The sequence below is a fragment of the Gambusia affinis genome, linkage group LG24 (assembly GCF_019740435.1).
Source record: "Gambusia affinis linkage group LG24, SWU_Gaff_1.0, whole genome shotgun sequence".
Taxonomy (NCBI): domain Eukaryota; kingdom Metazoa; phylum Chordata; class Actinopteri; order Cyprinodontiformes; family Poeciliidae; genus Gambusia; species Gambusia affinis.
Window position 1 is genome coordinate 6,810,648 of NC_057891.1, and position 27,064 is coordinate 6,837,711.

Sequence of the window (27,064 nt, forward strand, 5' to 3'; positions counted from 1 at the left end):
ATTGCACCGTCTATGGTGGTGCAATAATAGTGCTGTAGAATGCTAATATTAGCCTGCAATATCTTTTCCTCTTAGGTTACATTTGCATTAACATTTTAGCTTAATTAAATAAGCTATTAGCTATTTCTCTTACTTATATATATTAAAAATAAAGTAGTTTTTTTTTTTTTTATAAAATTTTCTATACTATATAATTTTTTTGTTTTTTTTCAAAGCTGACACGTCAGCTGAAGCATATGTCATACACGCTGGAAAATGTCAATATGTGATTGGTTGACACATGCCATCTCGTATGTAAGTCTGTTACGTAAGGTGCAGAAGTTGCCAGCCAGCTGTGATGACAGACGGGTTTGTGTTCCCTCCATTAAAAAATAAATAAATAAATACACACACACATATATATATATATATATATAAATATATATATATATATATATAAACAGAAGCCCGCATCAACTGACACGTCGAAGCTGATGCATCAGCTGAAGCATGTCATACACTCTGGAAAATGTCAATCACTGATTGGTTGACACATACCATCTTGTATCTATGCCTGTGACGTAAGGTGAAGAATTTGCCAGGTAGCCGTGATGTTTGCATTTTTTAAAATCGTTGCTATGCGAAGCTGACTGGTCAGCAGCAGGTTACGTCATAGAAGCGGGAAAAGCACCATCTCTGATTGGCTGTCACGTACTACCAAGTCGTCAAGCTTCTGGAACTTTCTGCTTCGAGTCTGCTTCGGTCAAGGTAAGAAGTGTTTGCGTTCTCTCCATAAAATATACTATTTCAATATTTCATTTGATTACAGTATTATTAAAACTGCTTAGACATAATGTGTTCTTTGAGAAATGTGCTCAATTTTAAAAGTTTGACTGCTCTGGAATATTTTGTTGTGGCTCTGATAGCGTACCTGATAGCTTGATGGAACAGGATTTTTGTAGATTTGGCCAATTTATTCCTAGCCCTCATGATATATGATATAGTTCATAAGTGCATCTTACAGTCGCAAGTTGCTCTCTATAACAGGTTAATGTGTGATTCGGTTCGTATGGTCTGAAGCGCAGCACCTGCAGTCATTTATCTGTTGATTTTTAGTCTGACTCAGCAACGGAGAACATCGCGGTTCTGGTTCTGATGGACTAAACAAACTTAGCTATTTTATTTTAGCTTGGTGTTATGTAAATTATAATTTTAATTTAATAAAATAAGTTCATTATCTGAGATTTTATTATTATGTATGGCCCAGGAATGAATAATAAAATATCTAGGTTTATTGTGTGTAAGACCTTTGACGAAAGCCGGTTAGCGAGTTGCTAACATGTAAACAAATAATGGTTCCGGTTTGCTGCGGAAGTCGCTCCCATAAATCACACAAAGGGAATTTGGAAAGGTGAAGATAAATGTTTTAGATCCACAGGAAGCTAAATAATTAAATGTTGCAGTGTTTTTAAGTCTCGTAAGTTTTTTTTCGTATTTCTCTATGTGATATACAGTCATACATTGGGATTGGATGAGTTGGATGATTATATAGTAAATGACTTGGTTAATTTGGTTAAAGTTTATTTATTCAATTTGCATAAGACAAACCTGTTAGATTTATTTGTTTAATCTGTTTTTTTTAATTACATTTTTGACCAAGTTGTAAAATGCACGGATGTTTACACCAGTTGTGAAAAGTATATTGGTCCTGTTTAGAAGCCTCAGAATATTTTGAACTTTGTCCTTATATTAAGAAAAAAAACAAACCTATTTTTTAAAAATATATATTTTTACGATCCTTTATTAATTGAAATTTATTTTTCTTGTATTTACAGCTTTTCTCTTGTGCGAGACTTGCCGATTTGGAAGTTTTCCACTGCTGCCTGCTGCGATTCTCACCTCTGCATCACCACATCATCTTATTAATTCACTTATACTCATACCTCTATCCTACAGACACATATTTTATCTACATATTCAGACAAGTTCTTTTGCACATAGTAACATTCAGTTACACACATTCACACACACACACACACTTATTTAAATAACCAGCTTTCCCCCCCCCAGGTGTCTTCTTTTTTCTACTGTGGTCTTATAGGATGCCCCGTAGGGGACGGCGCTCGGAGGCGGCCAAGGTGAGATGGAGGAAGCTGGAGAGTGTGCCGGTCGTCGCCAAGGTATATCAATTACACATTGCAGTAATTGTTTTTGTCTAACAATAGTTCTTACTGTACTTTGGACTTTAAGTATGATTATAATCATTTCTGTGTTTACAGCCTGGGACACCAACGCTCGCACCCAGCGCTTGGAACCCGACTCGGTCTCCGCCGACGAAGGTAAGGCTGTCATTTTATATTTTAGTAACTTATTGTTGGATGATAACAGTCATTTGGTTTACTCATTTTATTTATGTCTTTAGACGTCCCGACTGCTGGAGGGTGGCCTGCCCTACCAGGTATGTTCATGACAAGTTCAGTATGTTTTATGTAGAATAGCCCAATCCAGTTATGTTTGTACTTAATCTAAACATTTTGTAAATAATTCTTTTGCAGATGTCGCCCGTGGTTCGTCAGGACGAGGAGCCCCGTGGGCAGTCGACTTCTCCGGAGTCGCGTATGTATATCAGATCTTTGTTGTTTTCTTGTTAAATTTTCAAAGCCATTAAATCCTAATCTTGATAAATGCACATCTCTAAACAGGCCGTGGGACGGGGCGTCGCCATCGCGTGGAGACGTGGCCAGCTTCCCGGGTGACCAGACGGAGCTGCAAGTTGGTTCTGCCTACTGCCGAGGCTCTGGAGAAGAAGGTACTTTTTTTATCGATTTCATACACAAATCTTGGTTTGAATGATAAAACTCTATAAGCAAACCTTAATGTTTGTTTTTATTTTTCAGTTTGCTCTTTTGGTTGGTGATTCCCATCTGCTATTGTGGATGGGTATTCTACCATGCCAAAGGGCGACTTCTCCTTAGGGATGCTTGCATCTCCCGGAGCTTCTGCGGAAGAGTTGCGGCTTGAGGTGCTGGATGCAGTTCTGCCTCGGCCCCCCGAGGTGATCTGTCTTCTGGCCCCAAGTAACAACTTGACCGCCAGCAGGACCTTCGTGGAGGCCGGAGCGGCGTTTGACGCTTTGTTGCGTACCGTCTGCAACCTCTCTGCTAATGTAAGTATAATATCCACTGCATTTATCCATAATCAAATATATCAGAAAACCTGGCATATGTTAATTTGTTAATTTATTTGTCTCAATTTTTACAGGTGGTCGTTGTGGACTTTCCCCCACGCCTTGGCGTGAAGGAAAGTGTGCAACAGCTGCTGCGGCAGGAGTTTCAACGTGTGGCTGCTCAGAGAAGTAAGTGACATACACAATTTGTGTTTAGACTAAAACTTCAGCAAATTAACATTTTATAGTTTTCAGGGTTCAGATGTATGTAAAAATTATTTATTTTTCCTTTCGTATCTACTTTTCTCAAATTACGACATTGTTAGTGTGACTGACAGTAAGAATGACATTTTTCTTTTTTTCTGTCTAGGTGTTCGGTACTTGCCTGTCACTGAACACTTCCCGTTGAGCAGCCTAGCCTTGTGGAGCAGGGACGGCGTAAGTTGAATTAATTTTTATAATTGTATTTTAAAAATGTTACTTAGGCGTACTGTATTTTATAAAATGTGTTTATATCTTCAGGTTCATTTGAGCGATCGTCCTGGGATGGAGGTCCTTTCTCAGTTGCTTGAGGCGGCGGTCTCTTCGCAACTTGAGTTAAGTGCACCGAAATCTCCAGCTCCTGTGATGTTGGCTCCTCCCCCCCCTGGGACGGCATCCCCCCCCGCGGTGAGACATCCCCTGCCCCGGCTGGTTGTGGTTGGCGAGGTGGCTGCTCCCCGTCGTTCGGACCCCTTCGCCTGGACTGTGGTTGGTGGCCGTAAGGTACTGGATACATGCTTAGTTGATTTAAGCAAAATCTTGCATGTTTAATTCTTTAAGAATCCATGAATGTGTATATTTGACTTTTTAACTTGTCTGTTTTGTGTCTGCCTACCTGAGTGTCCATTTCAACTTTTCCTTAAAGTACAGATCATAAACTACATAACAGTTTTTTAATTGTGTTGAGGGCAAGTAAAACTTTTCAGAAGATCATGTAAATGTCAAAAACCACCTATTTTAAGAATGTGAAAGGGAATTAGTTTTCAAACATAAAATATAAAATGCAACATGACATCCCTGTGTTATTTGAAATCTCATCTTCAAACAATAAGTATGGGCTCTATTTTGTTGCTAAGAAATGGGGGAAACTTGTGCAAGTAATGGTGAAAAGAGCAACTGTGAGAAGTGGTAACAGAGTAATGGCAAAAACAGTGAGATAGTGATATTGATTGGTGTCACACACACTTCATAATTTATATGTAGTTTGTAGAATCAAATATACTTTATTGATGTCGAAGGGGAAATTGCTTATTTGCTGAAAAGGTGGTTCATCCAATGTGTAAATATTAGTTAATACAAATGAAACCATAAGCAATATAAAATTTATGAAAATGTATACGTAACTGTGATATTGTAAGTAGTTTAAAAATGTGACTAAATATAAAATAAATAGACAAAATAACAAGCGCACACTTATGTTAATCTATAAATGAGTCCAGGAAAAACTTGGAGTAAAGACACTCACAGTCTGGTCATTATATATGAAAAATTGTGTAACTAATAAATGTGCAGCAAGCAGGTTTGCTATTTTTTTAACTTGAAGTCAAAGAGGGATACTTGGAGCCATATTGTGAGGCACAGTGAAGATTAAAATGATGTTGATGGCAGTTTTATTAGAAATGTAGATAATCTGAGGCATAAAGGGTAAAATGAGGTAATGGTAGGGTCAGAGGCAGGTACTCAGAGGTCCAAGCAGAGGAATGGCGGCGCTGTACAGCTGCAGGGAGTCGATCACCAGGGGTAGAGGAAGAGCTACTCCCCCACCAGCTAGTAAGCAGCTTCCAGCCATGGTAAACTCCAGGAGTTAAGGTAGAAACCCTTTGTGAGTTTCACAGTGAAAAAATAAACATTTTCCAACTTAAAATTTTTGTAACTGCTGTATGTGTAACAGTTTATCCAAAAGAGAAAAAAGTGGCAATTTAGGTTGTGCTGGAGAAAATATCACACAAAACACTAAGATAATTTCTTTTGAGGAAATGCAAAGGTAAAATCAAAGTTTGTTAAAAATGACAATATATACACACACACACACATATATATATATATATATATATATATATATATATATATATATATATATATATATATATATATATATATATATATATATATATATATATAACGGCTTCCACTGAATATAATTTTTCATTGTTTACAGTCGCCTCGCGGGGGCCAGGGTGGTGATGGCTATCCACAGGCCACTGGGAGGATGGTTGACCAACAGGTATGATTTTCTTTACCTCAGAGCAAAACATGTTGTGACCTCGGTGTACAAATGAATCTATTTTAAGCTATTTTTTTGATTTTACAGGGAGACCTGCTGGATTCTTCCATCCCCCCGAATCCTGTGTGGTTCAGCCCAACGTTGCTGGAGGAGATGGACCGGATCGTTCCTGCGTCTGGCCTTGACGCTCCGATACCTACATGTTCTCCGACGAGGAAGAAGGTATTTTATTTTATAAAAAAAAAAAAATAATCATTTGAATTTGATGTGCCACAGTTTGTTTTAACAATTATATAATTTCTTCTATTTTTTTATTAGAAGACGAGTCCGAGGCGTCGTCCAATTTCCGATCCCTCCAAGCTGAATCCGGTGGAGCGGCAGGTGTGTCATTGATTCAGAAAATATATCAGTCTTGAAGATAATAAAATATATATTTTCAGTTTGCACCAAGTTGATAGCTTCTGTTGATTTATAGATGGAGGGAGCGCCGAGAGAGACCACCACGCCAGCTCGTCGCCAGGCACGGAGTCCGGTCCCCCCGATGGACGTCGAGGCCCCTACCGAGTCCTCTTCCGTGCCGCTGGAGGACCATGTCCGGGATGGGAGCTGCCAGGTAACTCCTTCCTACCATCTCAGTCACAATAAATGCGTTGTGGAGAAAGTTGACATACGTGGTTCTGTGTATGATGAAGATGTCAAAGATTGTCACGCACAAAAGCTATGAATGATGATGATTTTATATATATATAAAAAATGTGTTTTCCAGTTTTTAACTTTGTGGGCATGCTGCTTTATTATTTGTGCCTTTTTTATTTTTATTAAATTGAATATAATTTCAAAATTTTTGTTTTTTCAGATTGACTAAAAAAGTGAGCTAATATTGTTAACAGATTAATTTCTGAAGTACAGAAAAACAAATTTTAGATGCACAAATATGAACATATGTATTTATATTGAAAACTGATCCAATACTGTTGTAATAGTAGTATTTACCATTATGTTTATCAAAATTGTATTTCAATTAATTTATTTATCACCTGAATAATTGATTACTGAATTACAAAATACTTGTGTACAACTGGCCTAATTGGTGGTAGATAGTCATCAGGTGAACATTTGTATAAATACTGACTTTTTTTCTTTTAATGTCACAGATTTCTGCGCTGGAACCCGGGATCAGCGGTCCACCTGTCCTGTCGGTAAGTGCCTCACATTCTCAAGCCGACAAAAGGTATGCTGCATTTTCCCGCAATCACCAGTGCACATGCATGGCACTCACATTTTTAGCTTACCACAATGAGGGGTTGCAGTTTGACACAGTGTTGCTTGACAGAGTGATTGAAAAAGGAGACCAACTTTATGTCGGCGTTAAACAGCAACTGATCAGTGATGGAACGTTTCGGGACAATCACTTGACATTTGAAGAGATGCCTGACCATGTGTTGACTGACAGGAACATCTATGCTGTACACACAACTGGTTTAAGGGTAGGTCATGTTTTTGCTGGTAGCGGGAGCCCTCAAGGATCTCGACAATTGGGTTTGCCTCTTGCCCTGCAACTGGAATGTCTGTCGGAAAATGTCACCCATGCTTTTCTTTTGGTGACTCCAGAGTGCATTGCAGTTTTCAGGGACAGAAGCGGTCGGTTTGGAGTTTTTGATTCCCACTCAAGAAATTCAGCAGGCCTGCCCCACCCCAGTGGAACTGCAGTAATGATGACTTTCTGCAAACTGTCTGACATGGTCAACCATCTGCTGAAGCTCTTTCGAAACCGCGGCCCCAATGCCACCTATGAGTTTGTGCCAGTAGGTTTTGTCAGGGACAATGACGACCCTTCTGAAAGGCCAAATTCTTCTCAAGATTTGGTCTTTCAGAATGTTTCACCTGGAGGCCCAAATGTAAATCCAACTGTTTTCAAACCAGAGAGCATCTCTGAAGAGGAAATGCCTCCTTGGCTTAGGAAAGTTGCAAACATATTAGATGAGACAGCTCCAACCATTCCAAATTTGTCAAAAGCACCAAAAACCAAGAGAAGAAAGATTAGGGACAGGGTTAAAGCGCAGCAGGGACAGAATGTAAAAACAAAAATTAAAAAAAGTACATATGAAAAAGACAGATATGTAAAATCTCCAACATTTAGGACCAAAAAGCTACAGGCCTTACAAGAATCATACATTCTTCATCAAGCACAGAAGAAGGATCAGAACAAAAATAGGTATAGGACAGATGCATCTTTCCGGAAGAGACAAATAAATTACACCAAGTATAGATTCAACTTTGTCCACAGCTTCAGAGCCAGTCGTAAAGCCTACATGGCTGAGTATATGAGGAAACGGTTCAGAGATGATCCGGCCTTTAGAAGCGGTAAAAGATCAAACATCAGGAATCGATTCAGAGATGATCCGGCCTTTAGAAGCAGACAAAAATCTTACATCAGGAATCGATTCAGAGATGATCCGGCCTTTAGAAGCAGGCAAAAATCTTACATTAGGAATCGATTCAGAGATGATCCAGCCTTTAGAAGCAGGCAAAAATCTTACATTAGGAATCGATTCAGAAACGATCCAGTCTTCAGAAACCAACACAAAAAAACAATGCGTGGATATATGAAGGCAAAGTATCATAGTGAGCCTGGTTATCGAGTCAAACATAAAGAAAAATGTGCTGCCAGCAGAAGAGTCAGACTATCAAGACAAGCACTGGCCAAAAATTTAACACTAGAACATTCTTTGCGAATCAGAAGAAAGTACAAACGAAATGTAGGCTTCCAACTTGAAACTCCACGCCCTCTGATGAGTGACAAAATGAAAGCTGCGATACAAAACTTTTATAAGAACATTCAAAACGGACCCACATATGTTTGCACTGTGTGTCACAGAGCTCTTTTCCCTAATCAAGTAAAGCACTGTAAACGAGGTAAATATACTAAGAATATGCGTGTGGTAGCTGATTGTCTAACAGGTACGTATGTTCATGTGTGTGGATCTGCATGCTCTACCCCATGTTCTGTACCCGAAGAGAGGATGGGGGAGTGGATCTGCTACACATGTGACAGCCATCTGACTAGAGGAAAGATGCCATCGATTGCTGCTGCCAATAACCTTCACCTGGCTTCGGTTCCCACAGAGCTTGCGGAATTGAATGTACTTGAAAGGCAATTAATTGCAAAGATTTTACCTTTTGCAAAAATTGTTTCCTTGCCAAAAGGACAGCAAAGGGCAATACATGGAGCTGTTGTTTGTGTTCCTTCTGACATGGAAACAGTTGTAAACAGTCTTCCGAGGCCCCGTGAGGAAGCCCAGCTTTTACAGGTGAAGCTTAAGAGAAAAACCAAATTTAAAGGTTACCAATACTTTTACACAGTCAACATGAAAAATGTCTTGGGTGCACTGAGAAAGCTTAAAGAGAGTCATCCAGATTACAAAGACATTAGTATAAATGAAAGTGCAACATTTGAGGGTTTCCAAGATGACCAGCCAGTTGAGGACTCTGATTTACAGGCAGAGGAGGCTGAAATGGCGGTAGCAACAGACCAGCAACCTGATCACATAGGGGCGGAGCATCAGGCACTTCGACCTGGTCTGATCTTGGACACCTGCATGCAGCCTCCTGACATAGCACAGGAAGTATTATCATATGGAGAAGGGATTTTCAGCATTGCGCCGGCTCAGGGGAACAAGCCCATCTCCTTCTTCAGTGTTCCAAGACTTGAAGCCAAGGCATACCCTGTGCATTTCCCAACTGGGATAAATACATTAGATGAATCCCGCCGTGTTGCACTTTCACCGAGTATGTATTTCAATGTACGGCTTTTCTCAATAGATACTCGGTTTGCCAAAGACCAGAGTTACCTTTTCTTTGCTCAGTTTGTGACAGAAACTCATATTGCCAATGATAGTATGTCCATTCAGACAAGAAAAGGTAAACCAAGCACCAAAGATGGGAAAAATATTTCCAGCAAAATGCTCCAGAACAAAGAGGAGTTGGAAAAATTGATCCAAAATAAAGAGGCCACCCGTTTCATGCAACCCTTGAGAGGAACTCCTGCTTATTGGGAGAAAGGATTACGGGATTTGCACGCCATGGTGAGGCAACTTGGAAAGCCCACTTTCTTTTGCACATTCTCCGCTGCTGAAATGAGATGGCCAGAAGTCATTGAGGCCATCAAAGGTCAACATGGGGAGCAGGTAAGTTTTTCTGAGCTTGACTGGAATGCAAAGTGTGACATTCTTAGAAGTAACCCTGTCACCGTCATGCGCATGTTTGAAAAGAGAGTGGATGCACTTTTCAGAGACCTCATTCTTTCCCCTGCGCAGCCCATTGGACCAGTTGAGGATTACTTTTATCGCGTGGAATTTCAGGCAAGGGGTTCACCCCATATCCATGCTGTGATATGGATAAAGGATGCACCTGAAATGGAAGACCCCTCATTTTGCGGTGAAGTCATAAAGTTCATCGATCGCTATATATCCTGTCAGTTGCCTGATGAAATCAGAGATCCAGAGCTTCACAAAATTGTATCAGAGGTTCAAATGCACAGCAAAAACCACTCAAAATCATGCAAAAAAGGTAATGTTGAATGCCGATTTGGATTCCCCAAACTACCAATGGACCGCACCAGAATCACGGTCCCAGTAATTGACTTTGATTTTGAAAATGATGACGAAAAACCAAAGCAAAGTAAGCAAAAAGGTAGGAGAAAGTCCAGAAAATCTAGATCACCATTTGTCTCAAACCTACAAAGAGAGGCAAAGAGAAAACTGAAACCAATTAGGGATTTACTGAAAGATGACAAATCATCTTTCAGGGATTTGTCAGAGTTACTCCAGGCTTGTAATATGACCAAAGTAGAGTACAATGGCCATGTTGATGCTCTCACTTCTGGAATGGTGGTAATGATGAAACGCGATCCTAAAGATAGCTGGGTTAATGCGTACAACCCCGATCTCCTCCGTGCATGGAACGCCAACATGGACATTCAGTATGTGCTTGATGAGTACAGCTGCATTGAGTACATGATGTCCTACATAGCCAAGCCAGAGCATGAAATGGCGCAGTTCCTCAAGTCTGTTGTAGATGATTTAAAGACGGCCAATGTTAGCCAACGCGATGAGATGAAAAAGATCATGCAGGCTTATTCAAAACAGAGAGAGGTCAGTGCTCAAGAATCCGTTGCGCGCACTTGTAGCCTACCTCTCAAAAAGTCCTCACGCAGCGTTCTTTTTCTTCAAACAGATGAAGACGGTGTAAAAATGAGTCTTCCGATGAGTAAACTCATGAACCTGTCCCCAGATGAGGAAAATGTGTGGATGACAGGATTGCCGGAAAAATATCTCAACAGACCAGAAACGTTAGAATTCGAACACATGTGCCTGGCAGAATTTGCGTCAGAATACCGGGTTCTATATGGCAGACAAATTGAAGGGCCAAACGCAATTCCCCTCCTTAATGAAGCAGGATACATCCAGAAAAGAACTATGGGCAAACCTGCAGTTATTAGATTTACTCGTTTCTCGGAGAAAAAAACCCCCGAAAAGTTTTACAGGCGGCTTCTGAAGTTGTATTTTCCTCATAGACGAGATGAGGACCTTAAAAATGAGGAACACACAACCTACGAAGCCTTTTACAACAACGGGTTCCGTGGTAGATATCGGGCTAAAAATTATGTGGATTTCAATCGCAAAAGGTATGAAGGACAAGGTAAAAAAATTGACAAAATTATGGAAGAACTAAAAAAGCAGGGACCGGTTCGAAATGCGTGGAACACTTTTGCACCCGAGGTTGAGGTAGACCGTTTAGAATGCGCTGCTGAACGACCACCATTGCAAGAAGATGAAGAGCAAGACCCTATTCCAGATTATGAAATTGATGTCAGCACTGTAGACATGCCAAAAATTGAAGCTCCTAAATTGAGCCCTGATTTCATCAGACAAATGTACAGGAGTTTAAATGAGACTCAAGCGTCCGTGTTTTATGCCATTCGCGATTGGTGTTTGAAGCGCGTCTGGGGTGACGACCCAGAACCGTTCTGTTATTTCTTGACGGGAGGAGCTGGTTGTGGTAAATCTCATGTCATCAAATGTGTTTACCAGGAGGCAACCAAGCTCTTGCGACAGCTTCCTAGACTTCTTGAAATTGGTGACATGTCCAAGCCTACCGTGCTCCTCACAGCTTTTACTGGCACCGCAGCGTACAACATATCGGGGAAGACTTTACATTCTATCTTGAAACTACCCAAAAGTTTAAAACCACCATACAAGGGTCTTGGAAATTCATTAGATGACGTGAGGGCAGTTCTTTCTAATGTAGAAATCTTAATCATCGATGAAATCTCCATGGTCTCCAAAGACCTACTTGCATATGTTGACTGGAGATTTCAACAAATCAAGGGGAACAACAGGTTCATGGGTGGGGTCTCTGTTTTGGCTGTGGGGGACTTCTTCCAACTTCCACCTCTTGGACGAGCTAAACCTCTTTGTGTCACCGAGGATGGCATGCTTGATATCTGGAATGAGAATTTCCAGATGATCACCTTAACGGAAATCATGCGGCAGAAAGATGACCGGCGTTGCAGAGCTACTGAACCGAGTTAGAGTTAAAGGTAAAGCGGATTTGCTTTGTGAGGATGACAGGACTCTTTTGATCCAAGCTGTTACTGACCCCAAAGAATGTCCAATGGATGTCCTACACATTTTTGCAACAAACAAACAGGTGGACACCCATAATGCAGCAGTTGTGGCATCTTTAGGTGCAGTAACAGTTGATATTGAGGCAGAGGACTACAAAAGAGTTACAAAGACAGGAAACATGATTTATTTGGGCTGTTGTATAGCGGGCAACAAACGAGACTTGTGTAACAACATACAGGCTGGTTTGGGTTTTAGGGTAATGATTATAAGAAACTTGGATGTAGAGGATGGTCTTGTGAATGGAACGTTTGGCACCATTTCTGATATTGTCACTAGTACCAAAGATGGAAAGACTAGTGTAAAATTAATTGGACTCAAATTGGACAACCCCCTTGCTGGACATACAAAAAAAATTCAGGGTAAACCAGACGGCTTTGTTTACATTGAGAGATTTGAGGAACAGAGTAGTGTAAAGGGAGTGGTACGACGGCAATTTCCAATCAGGTTAGCCTTTGGTTGTACGGCACACAAGGTTCAAGGGATGACCATGAAGTCTGCGGTCATTTCCTTGAAACGTATTTTTGAACCTGGAATGGCATATGTCGCCCTCAGTCGCACAACTTCCTGGAAGGACTTAAAATCATTGATTTCGATGAAAGTAAGATCTACGCTGACGAAAACATCAGAGCAGCTATGGAATCAATGAGACCAGCATCGTTTTTGCACACCAGACCGCTCTTGCATTTTCAGTCTGGTCATCAGGGTGCAACATTAACAATTGTCCACCACAATGTCGAAGGTCTTGTCTGTCACTCTGAGGACATGAAACAACATCATGAACTCATGTTGGCAGATGTCTTATGCCTAACGGAGACTCATTTGTTTGGATCTTCTGTTCCAGCTTCTTGCCAAATAGAGGGCTATTCTTTCTTTTCACGGAACAGACATGTCTCCTACTCGAACAGAGTCGACATTGCTACCAAAGAGGGAGGGGGAGTAGCGACTTACTGCCGGAGTCTTCTCCAACCGCAGGAACGTAGATTCTTTAACCAGGTTACCGATCTTGAATTTAACGTCGTCAAAGTGGACACCCCAATCAAAACCCTCATCGCGACAGTTTACAGGCCTCCAAGTTATGATCTTAGAACATTTTTAAGAAATCTGACAAACCTCTTGGATGGCCTGAATTCAATGGATATTCAGCCCATTGTCGTGTTAGGAGACTTCAATGAGGACCTTATTCCTCCAGGGAAAAAAGCCATCAGTGAGTTGTTTAGAGCCAAAGGCTTTATGCAACTTATCTCTCATCCAACTACAGAAAAACGTACTCTTCTTGACCACTTGTACATCTCCAATCCAGAATACTGTGTCCAGTCGGGTGTCTTGCAGGCTTACTACAGCTACCACAACCCCATATACTGTGTGTTGGCTTTAGTATAAGCTGCATCTACAGTGACTTGCAAAAATAGTCATGTTCCTTGAAATTTTCCATATTTCATCACATTACAACCACAAATATGGAAATACAGTGGAGAGAAGTATATATTACACTGTTGATTTTTCCTGGTATATACAAAGTAATACACACTTTTCAGTTTATTTGCAAAAAAATCATTCAATCATGTATATTTTTAAGCCTCCCTAGTAGAGTTTATTCTGGGATCCTGAAAAAGATGGTCCATAAGGCCCTGGAGAATGCATAGGAGTTCATCCAAACAATCTACATGTGTTTTATGTACTCGCAGAAGGCATTTGACAGTCTCCCTCTGGGAACCTTGCAGGGGGGGGAGGGTGGCGGGTTCTCTGGGAGTATGGTGGTGTCCAAGGTCTTTTGATATGGGCTGTAAGGTTTCTGTGTGATTGGTGCTAGAGTCCAGTCTGCATTGCTAGCAGTAAGTTGGACTCTTTTCTGCTGAGAGTTGGACTCCGCCAAGGAAACGAGCCCGACTCTGCTGGCAATGCACACCAGACTCTAACATCGGTCATAAAGGGACCTAACAGCCCCTATCACAGGGCCTGATACCCCATACTCATGGAGAACCCCAGCATGGTTCCCAGAGGGACACAGTCAAATTCCTTTCCAAGTCCACAAAACACATGTAGAGAGGTTGGGTGAACTCCCATGAACCCTCCAGGACTCTGCTGAGGTTATAGAGCTGGTCCAGTGTTTCATGACCATGGTGAAAAATCACACTGCTCTTCTTGAGTCCTACTTTTGACTATTTGACAGACTCTCCTCTCCAGGACCCCCAAATAGACCTTGCCAGGGAGGCATTACTCCCCACAAATATATTTGTGGTTGTAATGTGACAATATGGAACAGTTCAAGGGGTATGATTACTTTGTAAGCACTGTACATCTTAATCCCGAATTCATGACAGGAAATTCTTGTTGGAGAAAATGTTAACATCTCATGTCATTCTTAATATCACTTTATCTAACTGCGGTCTCTTTCATACATGCAGCAATCAGAAAGCAGTGTGGATTATCTTTCTTTATCATTGTTACAGAGGGTTTGATATGTATTTAATCATTGTACACATTTGTGAATCATGGTGTAGCTTGTGGATTTTGTTGTAGGCATAAAAATATTTTTGTACAGTTTGTGAATCATTGAGTCATACTTATTTAGCTCCGTAGAAAAGAGAATTTATAATCAGGTTTTGTATGTAAACATGAAGGTTTGAGCTTTGAGAATACGAAAGTGGCTGATCTTGAAACACTTATCGGTTCTCTGTAAGAGTAGTTGCTGGAAATATTGGACCAGGAAGCAGCAGATAAAACAATCAGTTACCACACGTATATTCTTTTCATTTTTAAATCAAAATTAATTCAAATAGATATTCAATCTGGCCCAGAGCATTTTCCTTATTTTTCTAATCCGGTTACAGTAACTGTTATCCTTCGAATGAATCAAATTGTTTTGCGAAACTCGTTCTTTATTTTGTAGCATTCAATTAAAGCTCTCCTTGTTTTATCTCTCCCCAATCAACACTGTAGTTTTTACTGCTGCAGCCCCCTATTGGTTACTTCACTACAAAGACAAAAGTTCAACTCACTTTTGTCCTGTTGACTCCCTCCACATAGTCAGAATTTGTCTTGTTTTGGTGGAATTAACCCTTTTTTCTTCCAGTTTGAGTCTGTTTTTGCAGGTTATTTTGCAGGTTGTTCCACACAGAAGCTATCCTTGGAGGCTGCCAAGAAGAGAGAGAGGAAACGAGAACTGGAAGTTCAGCCTATGAAAGGTAGCAAATGTATCTAAATTGTAGCAGCCTTAAAAGTAGTTATTTTTGTTGTTGTTGATAATATCTGTTTATTGACGGAATGACTTGTGTATTTTTAGTCCAGAACACTCTGGCCTACATCATGGACTTGGACCCACACCCAATGAGGAGAAGATGAAGTTCTTGTTTCTTTAGAAAGGTACATGACAAATTAAGCAAATTTTGTTCATTTTAATTTGAAATATATGATGTTGTATATGTACGTTTGATAGGAGGAATCCAGTGCATATATGCCCTTTTTTCTTGGGTCACATTGGTGTTTATATCTATGTTAACCATTCTTAAACCTTAGTTTAAACAAAGTTTAATTTTTACTTTATTCATTCATAAATCAAATAGATGTTTAAAAATTTCATGTATATTAATTTGGTTTTTGTCTGTTTTTTTACTACAGTTTGTGTTGTGTCGCACCACATTGGATGCCGAAGAAGTTGGCCAAAGACCTTTGAAGAAGCAATTCTTTTTTGTCATTGTTTATAATTGTAAATAGTTTTTCTTGTATGTATGTATGTATGTATATATTTAAAATAGTTTTATTTATACTATAGAGAGTGTAATATGTCATGTTAGATTATAGTTTCAGTTCCTGTATGTGTATATAGTTATAGTTCCTGTATGTGTATAGTTATATAAGTTTTATATTTATAACAAGTGAAACATCATGGCAAAGCCATGATGTTTCACTTGTGAGAGTAAATCTGTCGGGCCTCACCTTGACACTCAGGCAACAACCCTGAGTGCCACATGGCCAGACAGGACACATGTAAAATAAAAAACATAGCAAAATTTTTTATTTTATTTATATTCTTTAAATGTTGTAATTTTAGTTCATTGTAAACTTTACCTGCAAAAACCTTGTAGAAATCTTTAACATTGTTCAATATATATATTTAAACTGTGATCTGTTGTGTGTGTGGGTTATTTAATTAACATTTTTTCTTTGTCACTATTATTAAGTATATTATTAAATAGCCCTCTCATTTTAGCTTATACACTTACTTTATCATACTGAATGGTGCATGTCCAGTTTACTTAACATTCTTGTGATTCTATTGATTACATTGCAGCTTTCTTTAGCATTGATGCAAATTCTTAGCATCAGAACGCTGGGTCCAAACCGACGGGCACACTTTGGCAGGCCCCAGTTAAATTTCTTCAGGAATTTTCTAGTTGGGGCCTGCCCCATAGCAATGCATAAGGAGAGCAGTGACTGACTTGCGAAGCAAGTCAGTCACTGCCTCCATGCATTGCATGGGCAGGAACCTATTGTTCTACACCTAATAGAATGCCTCTTTATTATTATTTATTATTCTTCCGTCACCCGGAATGCGGCTCGCACCGCTGCGAGCCCACCCACAAAAGTGGTATCAAAACGTGCGGCCCGTTCCCGGCAGGTGTGCTATTATTTTTATAAGGAATCGGACTTACGATGGCGAAGTAAAAAGTGAAAAACGAGCAAAATTTCCAACTGCCGAAACGCAGAGCATAACTGACACCAACTGCCGTTTTTTTAGAGTGAGAATTTAAGCAGATTTTTGACCCCAAAGTGATTTTGAAATCGCTGTCACGCCCACAAATATCGCCCGATTGGTATCAAACTCGGTCATGACATTGATACGCGTGCCTGCTCCGGTAAAATGTGTTCGATATTTCTCTAGCATTTACGGTTTTCTGTCAAGGTGCTTCAGAGTGAAATCATGGGACAGGGTAACTGACGCTCTCCCAGGTTGACTTCCATGTATTTCTGAAAAGTTTCTGCACAATTTTTTGTCTCATCACTGCAATTACTGTGAATGAGGTAAAAATATGAATTGCGGTACAATCGGAGAACACAAATATCCCTCTCATACGCTTCAAACGGTTTTCAAATATGTATTACGGTTCCTGAATGGCAAAGGTTTGTTCGGAATGCTTTTTCCATATTAATTGGCTGGGTGTCTCACAAAGATAGAATTTTTTTCCCCCCTTTCTGTCTCACACACAAATGACAGTTAGCAGCTGATCCATTACCATAGCAACGGAACACATGAGGCCAGAGCAGCTGACTTATGGGAGGACACTCTGGAATGAGCTGGCCTTTATAACTACTTGTGTTTTGGGCATTTTATAACAGATTTTAACAAACCATTCTTACACAAAGGATTAGTGTGTAATTTTTAAATAAAGCTTAATTGAAATTTCCCAATAAAAGCCCCAATATCTCTGTCAGGTGAGTGCAGCGCCGTAAGGCGCTGAAAAAATCTCTGCCTATATTATCTTTTCCTCTCAGGTTATGGCATTAACCTTTGACCTAATGATAATAAATAGGACTATCAGAACACCATATCTGTAGTTCTAACTAACACTCAGTTAAAACAGAGCTTCCATTTAGAACTACTGGCTGTTTAGGCCAGTAAATAAGAGATTTAACTCAAACACTGTTAGGCATTGGATTAGTGTGAGCATTTAATATGAAGCTTATGTTTATTTTTCAAAATAAAAGCCTTCATATTGCCCTCAGGTTAATGCATCGCCGTAAGGCGATGCAATAATATTAGAATGCTTTATATTCTTCTCTCAGGTTAGGGTTATCATTAAGATAAGACTTTTACCTTAAATAAACTATTAGCTATTTTACTTACTTATTAGTCATTTTAAATATACTGAATGGAGTAAATCAATTACAGAAAACACTCTAATGATACCCCACATGCTATTGGCAACACTTAGGTAAAGATATGTTTGGCCTGCTTTGATCAGAAAAAGTAACTGCTTCAAACAGTTAGGAATCTCTCTCCCTGTGTGTTTCACTCACATGACAGTTGAGCTGCTGTTTAGAACTACAAAGACTGAAGGTTAGAACTACAACATGGTGGAACTGTCAGTTACTACAGAGGAGGACTGAGCTGGCCTTTAGAACTACTTGTGTTTTGAGCATTATAGAAACGATTTAACACATTCACTGTTACACATGGGATGAGTTTGACCATTTCTTATGATGCTTACTGCAAATTTCAAAATAAAAGCCTCAATATGCCCTTCTGAATAGTGCACCGCAGCAGGCGGTGCAATGATATCATTCTGCATTATCTGGTTCTCTCAGGTTAGGGAGCTGCCTTGCGCAGCAAGGCAGTTCATTAGCATTAGCCTTTTAGCTTAAATAAGCTATAACGTATTTTTCTTACATTTCTGCCATAGTTAGTATTCTGAAGGAATTAAGTAAATTACAGAGAACATTCTAATAATATCCCACATGCTACTGACAGCATTCATGCTAACATTAGCATTTTTGCTCATTTTAGCTAATACACTTACTTTATCATACTGAATGGTGCATGTCCAGTTTACTTAACATTCTTGTGATTTTATTGATTACATTGCAGATTTCTTTAGCATTGATGCTAATTTTTAGTATCAGAACGCTGGGTCCAAACCGACGGGCACACTTTGGCAGGCCCCAGTTAAATTTCTTCAGGAATTTTCTAGTTCTTAACTTATTCTTCCGTCACCGTGAATGCGGCTCGTACCGCTGCGAGCCCATCCACAAAAATGGTATCAAAACGTGCGGCTCGTGCCCGTGAGGTGTGCTATTATTTTTATAAGGAATCGGACTTACGATGGCGACGTAAAAAGCGAAAAACGAGCAAAAATTTCCAGCGGTTGAAACGCAGAGCATAACTGACACCAACTGCCGTTTTTTTAGAGTGAGAATTTAAGCAGATTTTTGACCCCAAAGCGATTTTGAAATCGCCGTCACGCCCACAAATATCGCCCGATTGGTATCAAACTCGGTCATGACATTGATACGCATGCCTGCTCCGGTAAAATGTGTTCGATATTTCTCTAGCGCTTACGGTTTTCTGTCAAGGTGCTTCAGAGTGAAATTATGGGACAGGGTAACTGACGCTCTCCCAGGTTCACTTCCATGTATTTCTGAAAAGTTTCTGCACAATTTTTTGTCTCATCACTGCAATTACTGTGAATGAGGTAAAAATATGAATTATTACTATCGGAGCGACAAATAGCCCTCTCATACGCTTCAAGCGGTTTTCAATATATATTACGGTTCCTGAGCGGCAAAGGTTTGTTCGGAGTGCTTTTTCCATATTAATTGGCTGGGTGTCTCACAAAGATAGAATTTTTTTCCCCCCTTTCTGTCTCACACACACTGACAGTTAGCAGCTGATCCATTACCATAGCAACGGAACACATGAGGCCAGAGCAGCTGATTTATGGGAGGACACTCTGGAATGAGCTGGCCTTTAGAACTACTTGTGTTTTGGGCATTTTATAACAGATTTTAACAAACCATTGTTACACACAGGATTATGTGTAATTTTTAAATAAAAGCAATGGAAATTTCCCAATAAAAGCCCCAATATCTCTGTCAGGTGAGTGCAGCGTAAGGCGCTGAAAAAATCTCTGCCTATATTATCTTTTTCCTCTCAGGTTATGGCACTGGCTTTAGCAAGCCAGTGCAATAACATTAACCTTTGACCTAATGATATTAAATAGGACAATCAGAACAAGAATGCATCGCCGTAAGGCGATACAATAATATTAGAATGCTTTATTAGTCTTATCTTAAATAAACTATTAGCTATTTTTCTTACTTATTAGTCATTTTAAATATACTGAATGGAGTAAATCAATTACAGAAAACATTCTAATGATGCAATGGCATTAACCTTTGACCTAATGATAATAAATAGGACGACCAAAACGCCATAGTGTGGGCATTTAATATGATGCTTATGTTTATTTTTCAAAAAAAAAGCCTTCATATTGCCCTCAGGTTAATGATAATAATATTAGAATGCTTTATATTCTTCTCTCAGGTTAGGGATCTGCCGATAAGACTTTTACCTTAAATAAACTATTAGCTATTTTTCTTACTTATTAGTCATTTTAAATATACTGAATTGAGTAAGTCAGTTACAGACAACATTCAAATGATACCCCACATGCTATTGGCAGCATTTAGGTAAGGAGATGTTTGGCCTGCTTTGATCAGAAAAACTAACTGCTTCAAACTATTAGGATTCCATCTCTCCCTGTGTGTTTCATTCTCATGACAGTTGAGCTGCTCTTTAGAACTACAAAGACTGAAGGTTAGAACTACAACATGGTGGAACTGTCAGTTACTACAGAGGAGGACTGAGCTGGCCTTTAGAACTACTTGTGTTTTGAGCATTATAGAAACGATTTAACACATTCACTGTTACACATGGGATGAGTTTGACCATTCCAATGAAGCTTAACACAAATTTCAAAATAAAAGCCTTGGCAATTTTTACATCATGTATTTGCTCTTTTTGGCTTTATGTGACTGGTTTATCCAAAGCACTCTTACACATTGTATTAGTGTGGGCATTTATAATGAATTTTTCTGCAAATTTCAAAATAAAAGCCTTAATATGATTTAGGGTCAAAAATATGATTCAGCATTATCTGTTTCTCTCAGGTTAGGGAACTGCCTTGCGCAGCAAGGCAGTTCATTAGCATTAGCATTTTATCTTAAATAAGCTATTGGGTATTTTTTTGTCTTTTTAGCCATGTTTAGTATACTTAATGGTGTAAGTCAAGTATAGACAACATGCTAGCGAGCTGATTATCATGCTTAATCGTGCATGTCCATGTTAGTCAACATTCTTGTGATTCTCCACATGGTTCTTTGGAAGTTTTTAAACTTAGCATTGATGCAAATTCTTAGCATCAGAACGCTGGGTCCAAACCGACGGGCACACTTTGGCAGGCCCCAGTTAAATTTCTTCAGGAATTTTCTAGTTATTTATTATTCATCCGTCACCCGGAATGCGGCTCGCACCGCTGCGAGCCCAGCCACAAAAGTGGTATCAAAACGTGCGGCTCGGTCCCGACAGGTGTGCTATTATTTTTATAAGGAATCGGACTTACGATGGCGACGTAAAAAGCGAAAAACGAGCAAAATTTCCAACTGCCGAAACGCAGAGCATAACTGACACCAACTGCCGCTTTTTTAGAGTGAGAATTTAAGCAGATTTTTGAACCCAAAGAGATTTTGAAATCGCCGTCACGCCCACAAATATCGCCCGATTGGTATCAAACTCGGTCATGACATTGATACGCGTGCCTGCTCCGGTAAAATGTGTTCGATATTTCTCTAGCATTTACGGTTTTCTGTCAAGGTGCTTCAGAGTGAAATTATGGGACAGGGTAACTGACGCTCTCCCTGATTCACTTCCATGTATTTCTGAAAAGTTTCTGCACAATTTTTTGTCTCATCACTGCAATTACTGTGAATGAGGTAAAAATATGAATTGCGGTACTATCGGAGATGACAAATAGCCCTCTCATACGCTTCAAACGGATTTCGAATATGTATTACGGTTCCTGAACGGCAAAGGTTTGTTCGGAGTGCTTTTTCCATATTAATTGGCTGGGTGTCTCACAAAGATAGAATTTTTTTCCCCCCTTTCTGTCTCTCACACAGATATGACAGTTATCAGCTGATCCATTACCATAGCAACGGAACACATGAGGCCAGAGCAGCTGATTCATGGCAGGACACTTTGGAAGGAGCTGGCCTTTAGAACTACTTGTGTTTTGGGCATTTTATAATTGATTTTTACAAACCATTGTTACACACAGGATTAATGTGTCAATTTTAAATGAAGCTTATTGGAAATTTCCCAATAAAAGCCCCAATATCTCTGTCAGGTGAGTGCAGCGCCGTAAGGCGCTGCAGAAATCTCTGCCTATATTATCTTTTCCTCTCAGGTTATGGCACTGGCTTGCGCAGCAAGCCAGTGCAATGGCATTAACCTTTGACCTAATGATATTAAATAGGACAATCAGAACAATAATGCATCGCCGTAACATGCAATAATATTAGAATGCTTTATTAGTCTTATCTTAAATAAACTATTAGCTATTTTTCTTACTTATTAGTCATTTTAAATATACTGAATGGAGTAAATCAATTACAGAAAACATTCTAATGATGCAATGGCATTAACCTTTGACCTAATGATAATAAATAGGACAACCAAAACGCCATAGTGTGGGCATTTAATATGATGCTTATGTTTATTTTTTTTAAAAAAAGCCTTCATATTGCCCTGCAATAGGCGATGCAATAATATTAGAATGCTTTATATTCTTCTCTCAGGTTAGGGATCTGCCTTGCGCAGCAAGGCAGTCAATTAAGATAAGACTTTTACCTTAAATAAACTATTAGCTATTTTACTTACTTATTAGTCATTTTAAATATACTGAATTGAGTAAGTCAATTACAGAAAACATTCTAATGATACCCCACATGCTATTGGCAGCATTTAGGTAAGGAGATGTTTGGCCTGCTTTGATCAGAAAAACTAACTGCTTCAAACTATTAGGATTCCATCTCTCCCTGTGTTTCATTCTCATGACAGTTGAGCTGCTCTTTAGAACTACAAAGACTGAAGGTTAGAACTACAACATGGTGGAACTGTCAGTTACTACAGAGGAGGACTGAGCTGGCCTTTAGAACTACTTGTGTTTTGAGCATTATAGAAACGATTTAACACATTCACTGTTACACATGGGATTAGATTGACCATTTCTTATGATGCTTACTGAAAATTTCAAAATAAAAGCCTTGGCAATTTTTACATCATATATTTGCTCATTTTTGCTTGACGTGATTGGTTTATCCAAAGCACTCTTAGACACTGGATTAGTGTGGGCATTTAATATGAAGCTTACTGCAAATTTCAAAATAAAAGCCTGAATATGACCCTCAGGTTAATGCATCGCCGTAAGGCGATGCAATAATATTAGAATGCTTTATATTTTTCTCTCAGGTTAGGGAACTGCCTTGCGCAGCAAGGCAGTTCATTAGCATTAGCATTTTATCTTAAATAAGCTATTGGGTATTTTTTTGTCTTTTTAGCCATGTTTAGTATACTTAATGGTGTAAGTCAAGTATAGACAACATGCTAGTGAGCTGATTATCATGCTGAATCGTGCATGTCCATGTTAGTCAACATTCTTGTGATTCTCCACATGGTTCTTTGGAAGTTTTTAAGCTTAGCATTGATGCAAATTCTTAGCATCAGAACGCTGGGTCCAAACCGACGGGCACACTTTGGCAGGCCCCAGTTAAATTTCTTCAGGAATTTTCTAGTTCTTAACTTATTCTTCCGTCACCGTTAATGCGGCTCGTACCGCTGCGAGCCCAGCCACAAAAGTGGTATCAAAACGTGCGGCTCGATCCCGGAGGTGTGCTATTACTTTGTGTGGGTATTTGGTGTTACCATGGCTCCGTAAAAACCAAAAAACGACCCCAAAATCACTAACGAGCTCACCAGGTGAGAGTCTCGTCGTCAAGAGGACGAGGCAACCAGTAAATCCTGAAAATACCCTATTTTTGAGGATTTTCTGTGTAAATCATAACCTTATGTAGAAACGCCATTCAAACTTCATTTTGTAGATACGTCCGTGATCTCTTTTAAAGTGAAGACAGCACGTCAATATGTATTATGGTTTGTCCACAACTTCTTTCTAAGCGACCCAAAGTTTTTGATTTTTGGAAAAATCAGAGTGTGAAGGCCGCTCCGCTAGAGTGAGAGTCAGAGCGACATTTTGACCCCAAATCATTTTTAACTCGCCCTCACGCTCACAAATATTGCATGATTGGTATCAAACTTGGTCATGACATTGATACTGGCGTGCCTGCTCGGTCAAATGTTTTCAAAAATTATCTAGCGCTTACAGTTTTCTCTCCAGGTGCTTCAGAGCAAAGTCATGCGCCAGGGTAGCAGACAGATCTCACTGATTCACTTCCATGTATTTCTGAAAAATTACAGACCTTGGCACACACAATTTTTAACTCTTCTCTGTTAATACTGTGAGTGAGGTAGAGATATGAATGGCGGGACTATGTGAGACGACAAATAGCCCTCTCATATGCTTCAAGCGGTTTTCGAATATGTATTACGGTTCCCGAGCAGAAACAGTTTTTGCAATGCTTTTTTTAGTCAAACTGGCTGGCTCAAACAGAGAATTGTCTCCCCCTGGATGTCTCACTCACAGCTGGCAGAGAGGATTATTTACCATGGCAACGGAACCCAGAGCAGGGAGAGCTGCTGAGGACTACAAATACGCATCACTGTAGTTCTAACTACTAGTTCAGTTAAAACAGAGGAGGACTGAGCTGGCCTTTAGAACAACTTGCTGCTATGGGCTGTATATAACTAATTTAACCCTGTCACTGTTACACATGGGATGAGTCTAGCCCTTTGAAATGAAGCTTACTGAAAATTTCAAAATAAAAGCCCTTGAAAATTTTTACATCAGGTCATTGCTTTTTTGAGCGTTATATGACTGATTTAATCCAATGACTGTTACACATGGGATGACTTTGACCCTTTCAAATGAAGCTTAACAAAAATTTCAAAATAAAAGCCTTGGGAATTTTTACATCATGTAATTGCTCTTTTTGGCTTTATGTGACTGGTTTATCCAAAGCACTCTTACACATTGGATTAGTGTGGGCATTTAATATGAAGCTTACTGCAAATTTCAAAATAAAAGCCTCAAAATGCCCCTCTGGACAGTGCGTGATATCATTCTGCATTATCTGTTTATCCGAGGTTAGGGAACTGCCTTGCGCAGCAAGGCAGTTGATTAGCATTAGCCTTTTAGCTTAAATAAGCTATTTTCTATTTTTCAGACTTATTAGCCATGTTTAGTATACTTAATGGAGTAAGTAAATGACAGTAAACATTCTAATGATACCCCACATGCTACTGAAAGTATTTATGCTTACATTAGCATATTTGCTCATTTTAGCTAATACACTTACTTTATCATACTGAATGTTGCATGTCCAGCTTACTTAACATTATTGTGATTCTCCACATGCTATTGATTACATTGCAGCTTTCTTTAGCATTGATGGTAATTCTTAGCATCAGAACGCTGGGTCCAAACCGACGGGCACACTTTGGCAGGCCCCAGTTAAATTTCTTCAGGAATTTTCTAGTTAAAACTTATCCTCCTGTAGGTCGGACAAAAAGAAACAAAATTTGTATGGGAGTAAATACTAACTCACGGTGCTGTGTCTGTGTATATGACACAACCATATTCTGTTAGGTAAAAATGACTTAACTTTAAGACCCTGTCAGTGTTCCAACTTTTAAAGTCGGAAGATAAACACATATCTAGTAAAAAAGCTTCTGAGAGCTGGTTCAGAATGTCTGACAAACCGAAGCGCTCTGCGGTCCTCTTCTTTGGTACAGAAGCAGGAGAACATAATCCTACAATGAAGTGACGGGAAAAAAACAAAATGTGAATGAATGAGTGGGAGGAGGAACACTATAGAACTAATTGGTGAGAGATTTCAGCTGCCAACGGCCTCCGCTATTATCTTGTGGTCCTGCTAATTACACCAAGGCAGAATCCATTGGTTGATATAAAATGCTTAACGCAGACAAATAATGCATACAGCGGTGTCAATGCAAGTTAAAACAACAAATGAAACACCTTTATTCCATCCGATTCTCATCTTTGCAGATAATAGATTCCGTGTAATTAGTTTGAAACTATGCAAATGCGTTGTCTTAAGTACAAAAAGGTATTTAATTTGTAACGGGCCCCACAACGACTGTAAAACCTGGAATCTGATTGTGAAGCGAAGAGACATAAATTAAACATTTGAATGGCATTCCTTTGGGGACAGGATTTTATTTTAGGTTGGTGCTACACATGGGTCATTCACTCATAAGACGGATTCAGGCGGGTGGAGTTCCTGGCCCCTAATATGGGAGCTGCTGCTTTCTTTAAGAGGGGATGTAACCACATAAAACATTTTATTGCACAATTTCAGAAAGTGTAGCGAGGGTAACATTTCAGAGCTATCTGTCTAAGACTGGGCTTGGCTCAAAGCTCCTGGGATCCTGGTTAATTGGTTGGCACATTTGAATGCAGTTCCAGTCCAGTCAAGAGCGAGACTGACTGGAGCAGCAACCAGCTCTTGCAATTTCAAAATGGAAGTCACTGAGGTTTGTTTAATAGGGACACAGGCCAACGCATTGAGAAAATGATAGAATCATATGCTTTGTTGCAATTTTGTTGTATTAGCAAGATTCCCCAGAGGGACTTTAAAAAAATTTTAAAAAAAGTTTCACGATTGTGATAAAACTATAACTAATTGTTGCAAAATTATTCTTATTTTATCTAAAAGACCACTGCTGAACTGGTGTATACATGTGAAGTGGAAGGTTGGACTTGTGCCATATGGCAAAATTTGCTGAAAAATTAATGCAGTGAATCATTCATGTGCTAGCATCATGCTGTTTGGATGCTTGAGCAACCCTTCATACATACAATACCAGCTGCAGTGGAATCACAGCAATGAAAGCATATAGTAGAATAGACTAGTCAAAGTCAATAAAAATTTGAAATTGCTGTTTTCAGATGCTCTCTGGAATTCTTGCAAGATATTTTCTAAATTTGGATTCTTAGTTACTGATGATTATTCTGATAATAACCAGCTAAAATTGTCATTGACAAGATCAGACTCATGTCATTGCATCAAAACATTTGAAAGTTTTGTACATAAAATGTCTGTAATATTCGTATCCTGGTGATAAAATATGGCCTGTGCATAAAATATCCGACAGCACAGCAGAGCTACTTCATGTAAACGTCACTTTGGCAAGATAGAAAAAAGAAAATCGATAAAAAACCCACGTCTGTGTAAGCAAATCCAAACTTTACTCCAGACGCCGCCTTGACA

The 27,064-nt window shown here is 39.4% G+C and overlaps 1 long non-coding RNA gene and 1 pseudogene across 1 annotated transcript; both read left to right on the top strand.

Annotated features, from left to right (window-relative positions):
- The first annotated feature begins 1,679 nt into the window (after positions 1-1,679).
- On the top strand, positions 1,680-6,135 carry LOC122827494 (annotated as a pseudogene).
- An 8,746-nt stretch (positions 6,136-14,881) lies between these two features.
- LOC122827175 lies at positions 14,882-16,209 on the top strand. The gene is made up of 3 exons (XR_006369981.1): positions 14,882-15,285; positions 15,384-15,463; positions 15,719-16,209. It is a non-coding gene; the product is annotated as an uncharacterized LOC122827175 (long non-coding RNA).
- Positions 16,210-27,064: the final 10,855 nt, after the last annotated feature.